The sequence below is a fragment of the Lathyrus oleraceus genome, chromosome 3, assembly GCF_024323335.1.
Source record: "Lathyrus oleraceus cultivar Zhongwan6 chromosome 3, CAAS_Psat_ZW6_1.0, whole genome shotgun sequence".
In the NCBI taxonomy this organism is placed as follows: domain Eukaryota; kingdom Viridiplantae; phylum Streptophyta; class Magnoliopsida; order Fabales; family Fabaceae; genus Lathyrus; species Lathyrus oleraceus.
In genome coordinates, this window is record NC_066581.1 from 41,611,193 (window position 1) to 41,626,386 (window position 15,194).

Genomic DNA, 15,194 nt, shown 5'->3' on the forward strand with positions numbered 1-15,194 from the left:
ATCTTCATTTCCCGCCGGTTTTTCGCGTAATGCGACAGCGGCGACCAGAAATTCATATATGAGTGGTGTAACACCCTAAGCCCCAACTCTTAATATAAAAGAGAATTTTGCAACTTAGGATGCTACTCAACACTAAAAATACACACTCCATCAATATATTTCAAAATCTTGCAGTGGAACTTAAAATATTTCATCACAACAAATAATTATTTAACAAAAAATACTAAAAGAAAATAAACTTCAAACATAAGCTCAAACAAATAATACGCCCCATTTCCAATGTTACAGATCAGAGCATATAAACCACTAAAAACAATAAATGGAAAAATAAACGAAGACAAACTCCAAGGTCGTCTTTCAACTCATAAGCAACTACTTATGCTAAGTACCTGGTTGTTTATACCTCATAGGAGAACATACACCACAACAAGAAAAAGGAGTGAGAGTACACCTTTAAAATGTTAAAGGTGAAAGTTAGCAGCAAGATGGTAAACAACAACAAGCACAATGTCATACCCCAAAATTTGCCCGTTGGCATTACCAAATATTTTCCAAGACCCTCTGACTTGTTCTGCAAGGCACTGGTATCAAATGGACAAAAGCCCACTCACATAAGGCCCAATCCACAGGCGGCCCAAAACAGCTGGCTCGCTAGGCGAGCAGCTCCTTCGCCTAGCGAACATTTCATCATGCCACTCGCCCAGCGAAGCGTTGGATCCAGGAAAAAGCCCAGACCTAGTTTGCTCGCTAGGCGAGCAATTCCTTCGCCTAGCGAAGTTGGCGAAAGTTTGAGATTTTTGGACCTCATTTTAAGCCCATTAGGTCACCATTACCTCTACTATAAATACCTGCTCCTCTGCCACGAAAAAGAACACACACAGAGACGGACTCACTCACCCGGAGACACTCACACAGAGATCCCGAGAAAACCCTAGCACCGAAACCCTGCTGGTCCAAAGAGTTCAGAAGGCGGAAACCCTGAAGGCCGCTTACTCGCTCCGAAGCTACCGTCGCCCAACTCGATCCGGCTCGCCAATCCAAGGCTGCAACTCGATTTGCAAACAGGTTTGCCTCACTATTATCGCTTTAGTTTCTTAATTGGCATATGATTATCACTTTGTGTCCTTATTTTGCATGTGGTACCACTTTAGTATCTTAATTTGCATGTGATATCGTTTTGTATTTTCACTTGGCATATGGTACCACTTCATGTTCTTAATTTGTGGATTATAATTGAATTCATAAACATTTTGAAGTCTTGAATGAGAATTTAAATGTGTTTGCCTATTGTGAAACTGAACCATATAATTATATGTTGGATGCCATAAGCCATGTTGCAGGTTGAGGTCATAATGTTCTCAAATTTCAAACCCGTGGCCGCTCGCTAGCTCATCGCTAGGCGAGCCCGCAGCGAGCCTTCGCTGAGCCTTCGCTAGGCGAAGCAGAGGCGACCGGGCCAGGGGCTGCTTTGCTTTTTGCTGCCTATTTCATGTTTACCTAATGATGATTCTGCATTATTTGGCCTAAATTCCTGGCTGTTATATTTATCTTATGGTGCAATTTCCAATAGTATTTTATGCTTTAATCCGTGTGTTCATGGTGTAAAGGCCAGCATACTTCCGAAGAAATAGCCGGCTAGGTACTCCGCTTTACGCATGGGAAGCCTTCATGGAGAGGGATTCTAAATTATTTCACTTTAATGTGAAGATTCATATTGATTGCCTAATTAATTTTAATGTAGTGATCCTTAATGTGTTGATTTTAATGTATCGATTTAATGCGGTATCACCATAATTACCTAATGAACTTAAAACATGGACTTTAAATAAATGATATCGGACCTCTCTTTATTACCCCACGATTACGTAATACGGTCATGTCCCGCGAACGTGGGGATACACTTAGCAATGGCCCTTCGATTAAATCATCATAAAATAAATCATAGTCCCTCGGATGTTGCCTTCGAAATTACGATTTTGTCCCTCGATGACCCTTCGGTGTAGCCTACGGTTAAATGATGATAGTCCCTTCGAATGCTAAGGTATCCTCACAACTGTTGCCTTCAATGACCAGCCGATGACCCTACGATGACCCTTCTACATCCCAAGGATAAAACTACTTACTTCTCAATAGTAAGGACAGTTTTACCCTCATAAGGATAGGAAATGACCGGAAAGGCCTCGGACAGGCATACCCTTAATTGCTCATTCATAACCTAAAAAAATACTTTTCGCACCTCACACCTTTCAAACTTCCTTTTGGAAAATCACCACTTAGCATACATCCGTACTAGGATCATTGCCGAGTTATATTTTTCTAAACTACTTTCAAAAAACCAAACGAGATAACCACTTTGTATACATTCATGCAAGAATCATTACAAAGTTAAATTCTCATTTTCAAAACATTTTTCACACATTTCTCAACCACTTTTTCAAACCTAGAAAACATAAATGATTGAGCAATTAAGAGCCCATGGATAACCATGGATACAAAGGGTGCTAATACCTTCCCTTTGTATAAAGTACCTCCCGAACCTAAGAATTTAAAATTAAGGTCTTTCCTGTTCTTTTCCACCTTTCCTTAAGGGATAAAAGAAAAGTCGGTGGCGACTCTTGCTAACCGCGACATTGCGATTACAAATCCAAATAAAGTCCAGTTCACCGCATGACAGAACTGGCGACTCTGCTGGGGACTACAAAGAGAGGTCCATCTTAAAAAAATCATTTATGTTTTAATTTGTTCTTTCGTTTTAAGGGATTGTCTGAGTGAAAGATCCTACACCCGGATCTAGTGTACCTTAGGTAAGTAGCAAAAGATCATCGCGACTATCCGGCGTATACTGGAATGGTTAAAATGATGGCTACGGTTAATGTGACACTTTGGTTGTCCTGATGGTCCTCATGTTATTTGAGGAAAAATTTGGCTTCCGCGTGGTGTCATCAAAGCATTAACCAGACCTTTAGAACCCTAATTGACTCATCCTAGCCATTAGAAAGTAGTGAGATAACTGACTTCGGTTCCGACTGAGGTTGGTTGATACTCGATGCTACACTCTTTGAGATTGGACTTTAGGAAAGCTTCGGTCAACCACTTGGTGTTGCACTGAAGTGGACCTAAAGAAAGGTCGATGATCTGAGATCCTTCTAGAACCCGGTTACTATTCTAGGACAGGTTGAACCAACCAAACTTCAGTGGGGAGGGTACTGACCTATGGAACTCATGCAAGCCTTAAAACCTAGGGATGATTGTTGTGTGACTTGTTTATGCTCGTTACTCATTTAACATCATAACATCATAACATCATAACATTGTACTAACCATTTCAAGGACTTAGGAATTTAGCTTTGCTCTGTTAAACAGGTTATGGCTTCCAGGAAGACTATCCGGATCAATCTTGTAGCAATCTCTCCTCAACTCAAGGATTTGGTGTCAGAACTCCCCGATCATGCTCAGTTCAACAAGAAACATGGTCATCTCCTCAATTTGGTTACCACTGGTTTCAAAGAAGATATGATGAAAGTCCTATTCCAGTTCTTCGATCCTAAGCATCATTGCTTCACTTTCCCAGATTATCAGTTGGTACCCACATTAGAAGAATTCTCCCAGCTGCTTGGGATACCTATCCTCGATCAAGTACCCTTCAGCGGTTTAGAAAAGATGCCAAAGGCCGAAGAAGTTGCCGCAGCTTTACACATGACAAAGTCCGACATTGAAACTAATTGGGTAACAAGAAGTGGAATTAAAGGTTTACTTGCCAAATTTCTGATAAGTAAGGCCCGAGAATTCCTAAAAGTTATGAAGGTCCATGCTTTTGAAGATGTTTTAGCATTGCTAATCTATGGTTTGGTGCTATTCCCTAATCCGGACCAATTCATAGATGTGAATGCTATTAAGATATTTCTCACTCATAACCCTGTGCCTACCTTGCTTGGAGATGTCTTGCATTCCCTTCACACTCGTACTATGAAGAGGCAAGGGACTCTCATGTGCTGCGTACCGTTGTTGTCTAGGTGGTTTATTTCGCACCTCCCTCAATCAGTCTTGAAAAATGATCAAAATCTGAAATGGTCTCAAAGGATAATGACACTCTCCCATTCAGACATCCAGTGGTGTTCTGACCTCAGAGAAAATGTTATCATCATCGACCGATGTGGAGAATTCCCTAATGTACCGCTCATGGGGATAAGAGGAGGTATTACTTATAATCCTGCCTTAGCCTTGCGTCAGTTTGGGTATGCTCGAAGAGATAGTCCACATGAGATGATTATTCAAGGTACAGTGTTTGACTATGACAATGACTCTCAAGGTCTCCGCCAAAGGTTTGTACGAGCTTGGGGCATGGTGAAAAGAAGCAATTTAGGCAAGAAAAATTCTATTCCTATGGAGCCTTATCTCAGATGGGTACGCGCCAGAGCTCGCGAACTTGTCATGCCATATCTTGCAGTCGGACCATTGATTGTTGAACCAGAGGTCGATGGAGGTACTTCCCAGACCATTCCTTACCCAGATATGCCTACTGATGCTGAGGAGTTGAAAAGATCCTGGACCCAGTTGAGAGAGGAGAGAGATACTTTCGAAGCTCAGTTCAATGCAGAAAGGAAGAAAGTATTAGAGCTCACCAGTCAGCTTAATGAGGAACGAAGACTCAATGCATATCTTCGCCCAAAAAGAAGTCGCCCCTGGGAGACTTGAGCTTTCATTGTATTTTACTATTATTCCTTTTGTAACGAACATTGATTAAAAAAGTAGCAATAAACATTTCTCTCTTGTTGGTGATTTATGCAAAGTTAAATTCCAAAAGTCCTTGAAAACATTTCATGCATTGCATCACATACCATAACATTGCATAACAGGTGTTCTAAAAGACCATATTCTCACGGTCTACCTCTTAAACAGAAAAATGGACCTCGAACAGACTGTCAAAGATCTCCAGACTCAGAATGCTCAATTCAAGGAGATGATGCTGAGCTTATCCAAGGGGCAGGAGGAACTGAAGGCTCTTTTGGTCGAAAAGAAGAAGGACAAGAAAGCTGTGAGCTTCATTAACCCGGGCAGAAGGCGTAAAGGACAGGCTACGGGAATCAAATTTGGAATCCCGAATGGTCCAGAAGAGGGGGCGGAAAATGATTCAGAGGAGGAGAATGCTGATTTCTCTAACCCTGAGGATGACGATGAGAACTATGAAAATGAACAGTACTCTCCGAGAGATGATAAGTACAAACTGCTGGAAGAACGCATGCTAGCCATGGAGGGTCAGAAGACACCTGGTCTGGATTTCGAAGGTTTGGGTCTGGTCTCCGATGTGACCATTCCCCGCAAATTCAAAATCCCCACTTTCACTAAGTATGATGGTGCGTCTTGTCCTCAGATGCATCTAAGGGCTTATGTGAGAAAGATTCAGCCGCATACCACTGATAAGAAACTGTGGATCCACTTCTTCCAAGAAAGTTTGTCTGGCACTCAGTTGGAATGGTATTATCAGCTCGAGAGCTCTGACATCCGCACCTGGACTGATTTAGCAACGGCTTTCTATAAGCAGTACCAGTACAACTCTGAATTAGCACCTACTCGGCTACAGTTGCAGAACATGGCCATGGGATCTAAAGAAAGCTTCAAAGAGTATGCTCAGAAATGGAGAGATTTGGCTGGCAGAGTCAAACCCCCTATGACTGACCGAGAATTAGTAGACTTGTTCATGGGTACCCTGACTGGCCCATTCTACAGCCACCTACTGGGGAGTTCTTCATCAGGTTTCACTGAACTTATACTGACAGGTGAACGGGTGGAGAGCGGCATTCGAAGTGGAAAGTTACAGGCGGCTACTTCTACAAGCGGTAAAAAGTCCTACCATGGGAAGAATGAATCGAACGCTGTGTATGGTCAAAAGAATCATAGTAAGAAAAATGGTGACCATGCCGTTGGAGCAGTGACAATCGCAGCCCCGCCAGCTCAAAACTTCCAGCAAAGACAAGACAGACCAAGAAGGCAGTTTACCAAGCTCAATATGACTTTAGCACAAGCACTGCAAAGCATGCTGAAGGTAAATTTAATCACTCTCAGAGGTCCTCCAGCAAATGTCAACACTGCTTCGCCTCGTTATAATCCCAATGCCAGGTGTGCATATCACTCCGATAGCCCCGGGCATGATACAAACGATTGTTGGCTGTTGAAGAATAAGATTCAGGACATGATCGACGCTGGGGAAATTGAGTTCGAGCCTCCGGAGACTCCTAATGTCATCACTGCTCCTATGCCTAATCATGACAAGGTTGTTAATGCTCTCGATGACGACTCTCTCATCACTACTATAGCGGACTTAACATCTCCTCTCCCGATCATAAAGAGGAATTTATTGCAAGCTGGTTTATTTCCAGGTTGTACGGAAGATTGCAATCTCTGCATGCTCCGGCCCGAAGACTGTTTGAAATTGAAGAATGGTATCCAACGACTGATGGACGATCGTACAATCCTCTTTGAAAGGGTTTCTAAGACGGAAAACCCTGTTAAAGAAGTATTTGTGATTGCAAGGTCCAAAGTTCCAGTGAAGATTACTGCTCCCAGAATACCTGTGAAGATTATTGCTGAGCCCAGAGTAGCTCCCCTGATCATTACTGCACCTGGCCCGATCCCGTATTCCTCAAGCAAAGCTATTCCGTGGAATTATGGAGGTGATGTTTACATCCATGGTGTAAAGCAAGTTGGCAATTCTGCTAATCCTAATGATATTGTTGGGACTAGTAAAGTTACTCGAAGCGGAAGGATCTTCTCTCCAGAAATCTCACCTCCGGTTCCCGAAAACCAAGGAAAGGAACCAGTCAACCCTTCTCAGTCAGAGACACCGATCGAAGCTACTACTGAAGACGTTGCCAAACGAGAACTGGAAGAAGTGCTGAAAATCATCCGCAAGAGTGATTTTGATGTGGTAGAATAGTTGGGGCATACCCCGTCTAAAATCTCGATGTTGTCCTTGTTGTTATCCTCTGAATCTCATGCCCATGCCTTGATAAGATTCTTGAAGACTGCTCATGTACCTCAAGAGACCTCCGTCGATCAGTTAGAAAACTATGTTGCTAACCTGACTGTTGACGACGGCTTAGGTTTTTCCAATGCTGACCTGACACCAGCAGGAAAGAACCACAATAAGGCCCTGCATATTTCTATTGAGTGTAAGGGAATCACTTTGGCTCATGTGTTGATCGATAATGGCTCTTCCTTGAATGTGCTACCGAAAGTCGTGCTCGATAAACTTGACTGTAAAGGCATTGAATTGAAGCCTAGTGACATTGTGGTGCGTGCTTACGATGGTGCAAAGAGTGTTGTCCACGGTGAAGTTGTTCTCCCTATCAAGATAGGACCTCAAGTCTTCAACACTACCTTTCATGTAATGAACATTCGCCCCGCCTATTCCTGCTTGCTGGGACGTCCCTGGATTCATGGGGCAGGTGCTGTAGCTTCGTCTCTCCATCAAAAGCTGAGATATCCAATAGAGGGAAAGATTGTTGTCGCAACCCAAAAAATACGGTATGCGAAAAAACAACCGGCGAAGGAGAAAAGACAGAAGAGTCGCCATCGTGCGTTATTTATCCCAAAGGAGGGAAAGGAAACGCTCGAAGTAAACCTGGAGAAAAGGAAAGGAAAAGACAAGGTCTCGCAACCAAATCTTGGGTTCGGGAGTCGATTATGCGAAGGGAAGGTATTAGCACCCCTACGCATCCGTAGTACTCTACGGGATCCACTCTTGTTGTTTCTCATCTAAAGGGTGTGTGTTTATCTAATGTACTATTTACTAAAAGGGTCAAGAAAATGACTCGCACGGATGTCGCATCCACTGCATACGTATCTCATCTGAGAATCAGAGTCTTCGTAGCTCGGCTACCTATAGGTTAAGGATAAGTGTGCTCGCTAAAACATCGCGTCTTATGCCTACGTATCTCATCGGGAATGAGAATCAGAGCAAAACGTAGTTCAGCTAACTACGGGAACAAAGGTCTCGATTGCAACTAGGGCAAGAGAAAGGGAAGGTCTCGATCGCAACGAGGGCGAGAGAAAGGATCGCAACGAGGGCGAAAGGAAACAAGGATTAGTTGTTAGTTGTTAGTCAAACTCGGCAAGACATCGTGTCTTGTGCCTACGTATCTCATCTGAACATGAGAATCAGAGTTGCCGTAGTTCGGCTCAGGCACGCCGAAACAAACAAACACACAAGCAGGCAAACATGGAGCCTGAATGCCAATCACTGGACTTACATCAGCATCCGAACCAAAACGTACACAAAAAAGGCAAACGTGGAGCCCGACTGCCAATCACTGGACTTACATCAGCATCCGAACCAAAACACACACAAAAGGGCAAACGTGGAGCCCGACTGCCAATCACTGGACTTACATCAGCATCCGAACCAAAACACACACGAAAGGGCAAACGTGGAGCCCGACTGCCAATCACTGGACTTACATCAGCATCCAAACCAAAACACACACGAAAGGGCAAACGTGGAGCCCGACTGCCAATCACTGGACTTACATCAGCATTCGAACCAAAACACACACAAAAGGGCAAACGTGGAGCCCGACTGCCAATCACTGGACTTACATCAGCATCCGAACCAAAACACACACAAAAAGAAAAAGAAAGGTGCCCGGAGTGGTCTCGCACGACCACCTGCCTACATACCTCGTCTGGAACAAGGATCAGGGCGATGTAGTTCCCCTTTATAGGGATTGCCATCTGAACATGGACTTACAAAAGGAGGACACCAGTTGTGTCAAAAGAGAGTGGGCAATGTGTTCACATCCTAGCAGTAGGTGTCGCAGCTCGCTGAATCGAGTCTTAGGCAGTTACCTCTTTGCAATAGAACGGACTACATGCCACAAGATCGGAGACGCTCGGAAAGGTCTAGAAGAAATGGGGAAGCTCTGCCCTAGAGTTGTCATGCAATGTGTACTTAAGTGTTTAGGATTTACAAATGGGGATATCTACCTAATGTTAGCATGCACAAGGATATGGGAATCCTACCTATGTTATCATACAAAGGGTTCTACCTAATGGGTGCTACCTAATCGGAACAAGAATCGACGAATGGAGCAAGGAGAAGTGTTAGGGATAAGGGTAGATGGCGATGCATGAAGCAATCGACTTACAAGGTTGATGGCGATGCATGAAGCAATCGACTTACAAGGTTGATGGCGATGCATAAAGCAATCGACTTACAAAAGGGTGGATGAATACGTGCTGGTTCTGTTAGGTTTTGAAAAATGATTACTCGACGTTGGATCGAGGTTTTGATCTTGTTTTGAAATGGTTATCGAATGTTCATTTTAATTCTTGTATTAACAGATGAATAAAGAATGAAAGAATAAATATTATACATTTCATGGGAGAGGGATACATTTGTTATGAATGGGGATTGACATGGCAATCAAACAATATAAGTATATGCCTCATACACCATACAAGTAGGCCACAGTTAATCACACAAGTAAAATATTTAAACAAATATATAATCGAATCAAATAATCAAAGAATGAAATAATGAAACAATAAACAATGTATGAGTGTAAGTGCGAGGGAACCGGCTCATTGTAAGAAAGCCCAAGAGTAAGCTATGTGAGGTTGATGGCGATGCTTAAAAAAAGCAATCGACTTACAAGGGTGTAAAAATGGGCTCGATATTAAATCGAGAAAAGTGTGATTTTTATAGTTTGAAAAAAAGATTTTGAACTAAACTAAAATACAACAACTACACATTATCAACAAAATGAACATATGAGTGTAATAAACATAAAAAGATATTAATCAACATACTAAAAGAATAAAAAATGCTAAAGGAAGATAAAATCAAATAAAAAGCAAAAAGTTCCACACATGAGTATCGAACCCTCTCCATTTAATACTATGAAACTAACCTCTTTCCACTAGACCACTCAACAATATTTGCTACTGATATACTGTGTTAAATATATGAACTGGGCTAACAGATCTAAAACAAAATAAAAAACAAAATAAACATTTTTATGGTTTTTTATTATCTCTGTTAAAAACAAATTAAGCTAAATAAAAAATAATAATAAAAAATAAATAAATAATAATAATAAAAGAAAATAAGAACCTATAAATATTTTCTGATTTTTTTATTAAAAAGAACAAAATAAATTAAGTAGTAAAAAAGAAATAATTAAAAATCAAGAAAAACAAAAAAAGAAAAAGAAATGGAAACAGCAGAAGCATCGTCTTCCTCACTCCCTCTCACCTTGCGAACTCAACCTTAGCTAGCAATGGCGAACTCGCACTTCTCGTCCCTCTTATGACATCAACCGAAACCCTCTCACGCTCTCCAACTCAGTGAATCGAACTTTCTCAACTCTCACAAGTATTTCAGACAATAAGCATATGAGAAAGATAGGGAGAAAGAAAGAAAAAGTCCTTACAAAATGTCGCAGTGGTGGCGGTGAAGAACGTACAGATGCTGGCCTCCAGGTAATCAATCTTGGGATTTTTAGGGTCTCTTCTCAGATTTCGCCTCCCAGTTCTTTGTTGTTCTCTAGGGTTTTTTGTTGTGCTCCTCTTTTCCGCCTCTAGGTCTTCTGTGAATAGTGGCCGCCTCTAACCTTTAGAAATTAGGGTTTTCTTTGCTTCAGATTTTTGCCTCCAGTCCTCTCTTCACTGATTCATTCTCCTTTTATATTCTGTGAATTAGGGTTTCCAATGGGGTCCTTGCTGTTCAAAAGTAACTCTGCAAAGCACTTTGGATGCTCAGAAATTGGATTGACCTTTTCCATGTTAGATTCAAGAAAAGGTATCCTTCACAATCTTTCCTTTCTGCTTTGACCTCATACCAATTTGGGATGTTTTTGGACTTTGCCCTCTGACTGTTGGTTAATGGTTTTGCACTTTAGGTTTTGCAAATTGACTGATTAATGTGTCCCTTTTTTACTGCAGTAAAAAATGGTGAGCTTGGTTTGCTGCAATCTTATTCATGTTTGGTAGGTTGTGGACATGGTTGAAGGTTTGAGTTTGTAGTAGGATGTTGGCTTGTCTACAGGTATTGGTTGTGATTGAGTTTCAAGGTAATCACCTTGGTTCAACAGGTTTTTGGGATTTTGTTTGGCTTGAGGTGAGCCACATAAATGAACCAATTCTTTTGAATTCTAATGAGTTTCTACACTTTTGTAGTAGAACATATTTAGCTTTCACCAATGTTTTGACTTTCTACAGGGCTTTCTCAAGAAGAAGAGTGAGTGGTATGTTGAATTGGCATCAACTGCGGTTGCTTGAAGTGAGCAGGGACTTATAAGGAAGTGTCCATGGCAGGGTGTTTTGGTAAGCTGTTTGTGATTCTATTGTGGCAAGATTTTGCAGCAGGTTTTTTGCTTTATGGAACTGAACCATGTATCATTCAATTCATGCTCCATTTACTGTAACCTTTGATAGCGATTGGCGTTCTGACTTGTAATTCCATCTTGGCAGGTTCGTTCATCATGGAATTGTCTACCATTGTTGGTCATGGCTATGCGCACGACAACAATATCTCCACTTGACTATGGTTTATCTTGCAACCAGTGAACTGGTTTCCTTCAAGAAGAGTAAGATGAATCAACTATTGCCCTTCTAGTTTTCTTCCCAATCTCTACAAACCTAGATCAGAATCATTGCTTTACTGCAATTTCTGAGATGCTTGAGTCAAAAACTACCTGTTCTGGTGTGTGCGGTAGCTTGTAGCAGCTTGGACTGTTGGTTTGGCTACTGCGTTTTGGTTTAGATGAAGTTGGTGTGTGCACTAACTGAGCTAATGGTGAATACCTGTTAGCTAATTGTTACTGCGAAATCAATGAGCCAGATCACCGTGAACTCTAAATCGTTTTCAAAATGGATTACATGCTAATTATGTATTGATTCCACTGCAGGGTTGTTGCAAGGATCGGTGTAGTATTGGTTTGGATTTTATGCAAGTTCGCACTGTCGTTGCCACTTTGCAGGTCGATTGTTAATTGAGATTTTTTATTTTTCCTTTCAGCTTATGATCTTCTTGTATTCTTGCAGAGTTTTTTAGCAGCTTTGTTTGCCGTCATTTGCAGTCGGCTGTTGTGAGCTTGTTGATTGACTTGGTCTGTTATTGCAGTATTGTTTGTTGTTGAAAGCAAGTTAACATGTTTAGGTTTCCAATGCCATGTACCTTAGTTGCTTTGATCCCTTTTGGGCAGACTGTTGTTTTGATGCAGGATTCATACATGTCGGGTTCAGTGTGCATGCTGATGTTGCCAACTGGTTTCTTTTGCAGGTTCGATTCTAGCTGCTACAGCCTTTCTTGCATGAAGATGTTGTTCAATACACCAAAGTGCAACTCAAAAAAAAGGAACCTTGAGAGAATGTAGTAACATCTTTGTGTGGTTAATATATGGCGTCTCAAAGAAGAGTTGGATGCCTGCTTATCCGAAATCATGGAAAGCAATCCAGAGGGTTTATGCACTGTCGCAACACCCATAAAATGTTGAATTATCAGCACCCTGTAACCTAAATACAAATGATAGATCCCTTTGTTTAAGATGTTCCTGCCTGAAATGAATTTTATTCAATTTACTCATGGAAGGGGTTTTCTCAACAGCATTAACCTCAAGACCTCCAAGGAGACAGAAAGAAAGAAGATCTTTTTTCCTTAAGAGGTAGCGGCTTGTCTGGAGGATAAACGAATAAAACCTGAGATTCAACATTGGGCTCCACACGGGATTGATTTTGATAACCAAGTGCACTTCTCAATTTACCAGAGCCTTCAGACCTCCTCACTAAATATTGCCTCTGCAGCGCCTGAATGTCAGAATTAGGATGGAGTCCAACAACCACCATATTTTCAAACAACTTAGTCGGCTCCTTCCAAGACTTATGATCATTGTACTGTAAATGAAAGTTGGCAGCCCATTGACGCTTCTGACTCGTCAAAATTTCGGATTATAATTCGCATATTGAACTTCAGGAGGATGAGAAAAGCCTTTTATCATTTTCGTAACTTGATACTGCAGCCTTAGCTATTAAAAGCTCCAACTGATCGAAACCTCCCGTTGGAAACTTGGATAAATCTTTCAAATATTGCATAAGCTTCTCAGGTAAAAAAAAACTAACACTTGAAGATTCATCAACTCTGTTTATGAAATTTGGCTCTAGTTCTGAATTCAACTTTTGAAAATTTGGATGTCCGAAACTCTTGGGAAATTTAATGAATGGCTTTGGTGTTGCAGGGTGCTGCTATGCCGACACGAATTGGCGGCTGACTTCAACTTTTACCTCACCGTTCCGCTTCTGTTTCGATAGGTAATGACCGTAACCTTCAGCTCATGCACCGTAAATCTTACTCGGCTGTTTTCCTGCTATTGATGTAGATTGATAATTGGCCATAGTTCGACTCCGGCATGTTTTCATTTTTCACTTAACCTGCGTTTTGTTGTGTGCATTATTGTAGAAGCAGCTGCTGGCAAAGTTGAGGAGGTACAGGGAGATCCGGCAATTGAATGTTGGGACCTATTATATGAGGAAGCATTGCCGGGAGAATTCGCACCTCCTGCTTGATTAGAAGCTCCTACAGCTGATGCTTAATAATGGACAGGAGAAAATATGAAAGCAGGACCATGCACTAGATTCCCAGTTGACCCGGGATGTTGACCTTGTAGCACAAACTGCATCTGATGTGTTGAATCTACTGGATTGGCAGTTTTGGAACTTTTAGTTGCAGTGAGATTATGATCACTTGTGGCAGCCAATCCTTTCTCTTGTGCACAATTTTGGTTTGAAACTGGCAAGTGTTTCTCAGATTGCTTGCTAACAACCATACTTTCTTCCAGAAGAAAACAGTTGACATCGTTCCTTTTTGTGGCATAAATTGAACCAGATCCTGCTGACAAAAGGGGGTCTGTCTTTGTGAACTGCTGGTGTAGGATGTTACGAGCAATGTGATAATGGGTTTCGCATCTCTTTCGTTGTAGTTGAGAGAAAACGGAATTCACATGCTGTGCTGTTGATGAGCCAGTGGTTTTATCTGTCTTCACAACTGTCTGCAAGGGAGGCGTGCATCCAATGGGAGAGAGACTGCCCGACGGTCCTGATACAGCGAGCAATTGTTTGAACTTTGGAATTTGACAATGCAGTAGAATGTTCCTTATTTCTATCCTGCTCTTCTAATTTATTGTTTGTCTTTATCTCATTGTCATTGTTTGGCTTCACCATATAATGTTTTAACACATCCAACTTTTTCACGTCCAAATTTGCTGCTTCAAAATAATGCTCCTTTCTTTGTTGTTAATCTCGTTCTTCTGCCCTGTAGTCATGTTGCAGAATGGTTGCAACTTGTCTTGACTTTGACTCCCATGCATTGCCTTGATGTGGAGTTTCATAGGATGTCCTGACTTGCCAATGGTTCTACAAGTGCTTACCAACATCGCCTCTATGTTGCAACATGGCTTTATTTTGCTAGGCTTATTGGCTCAAACTAAGTTCATGGCATGATGGCATTGAAGACCATGTACAAATGGCCAAAACAAAATCAAGATGGAGTTGTAAAATGGGGTTAGGACTAGGATTGGACAATTGGTGGTTTAGGATAGAAAAGAATTCAAGTTGACTTTGGTCAAAGTTGACCAAAAAGTCAACTGTTGACCAAAGTCAACAATTGGTCAAAGTGTCAATTTTTGTGTATTTTTCTTGTAAATGGAATTCAATGTAATGGTTTAAAATGGATGAAATAGATTGAAATGGTTTGAAAATTATTGGGAATTGGTTTCACAATTGATTTAATCATGACTTGAATATTTGACTCTTTTTTTTTTTAAAAAAAGAAAAATAACTTGACTGATAATGTGTATGAACAAAACCATGAAATGAGACCATAAGGTTAGGGTTTTGGCATAGTATCCATGAACCAATAACATGACTAGAAAGTGGCTTGAAACACAAGGAAACCGGTTGTTCAGATGACCCAGACATGTTAACAATCTCAAGAACAAACACCATGACTTTGGACCAAGACCAATTCTCACATAAAAAAAAAAACAGAGTAAGGTTAGGCCAAGTACGCTAAACAAACATAAAAAATTCAGGACCAAAATCGGGGTATGACAGCTGCCCCTATTTAAACATCTTCAACTGGAGAATATGAAGCAAGACGTTCTTCATATGATCATTGTGGGAGATGGTTAAATACTAAGAAG

The 15,194-nt window shown here is 41.3% G+C and overlaps 1 pseudogene; it reads right to left on the reverse strand.

The window, feature by feature from the left end:
- Positions 1 to 12,295: 12,295 nt before the first annotated feature.
- Positions 12,296 to 13,820, reverse strand: LOC127129540 (uncharacterized; annotated as a pseudogene).
- Between the last annotated feature and the right edge of the window lie 1,374 nt (positions 13,821 to 15,194).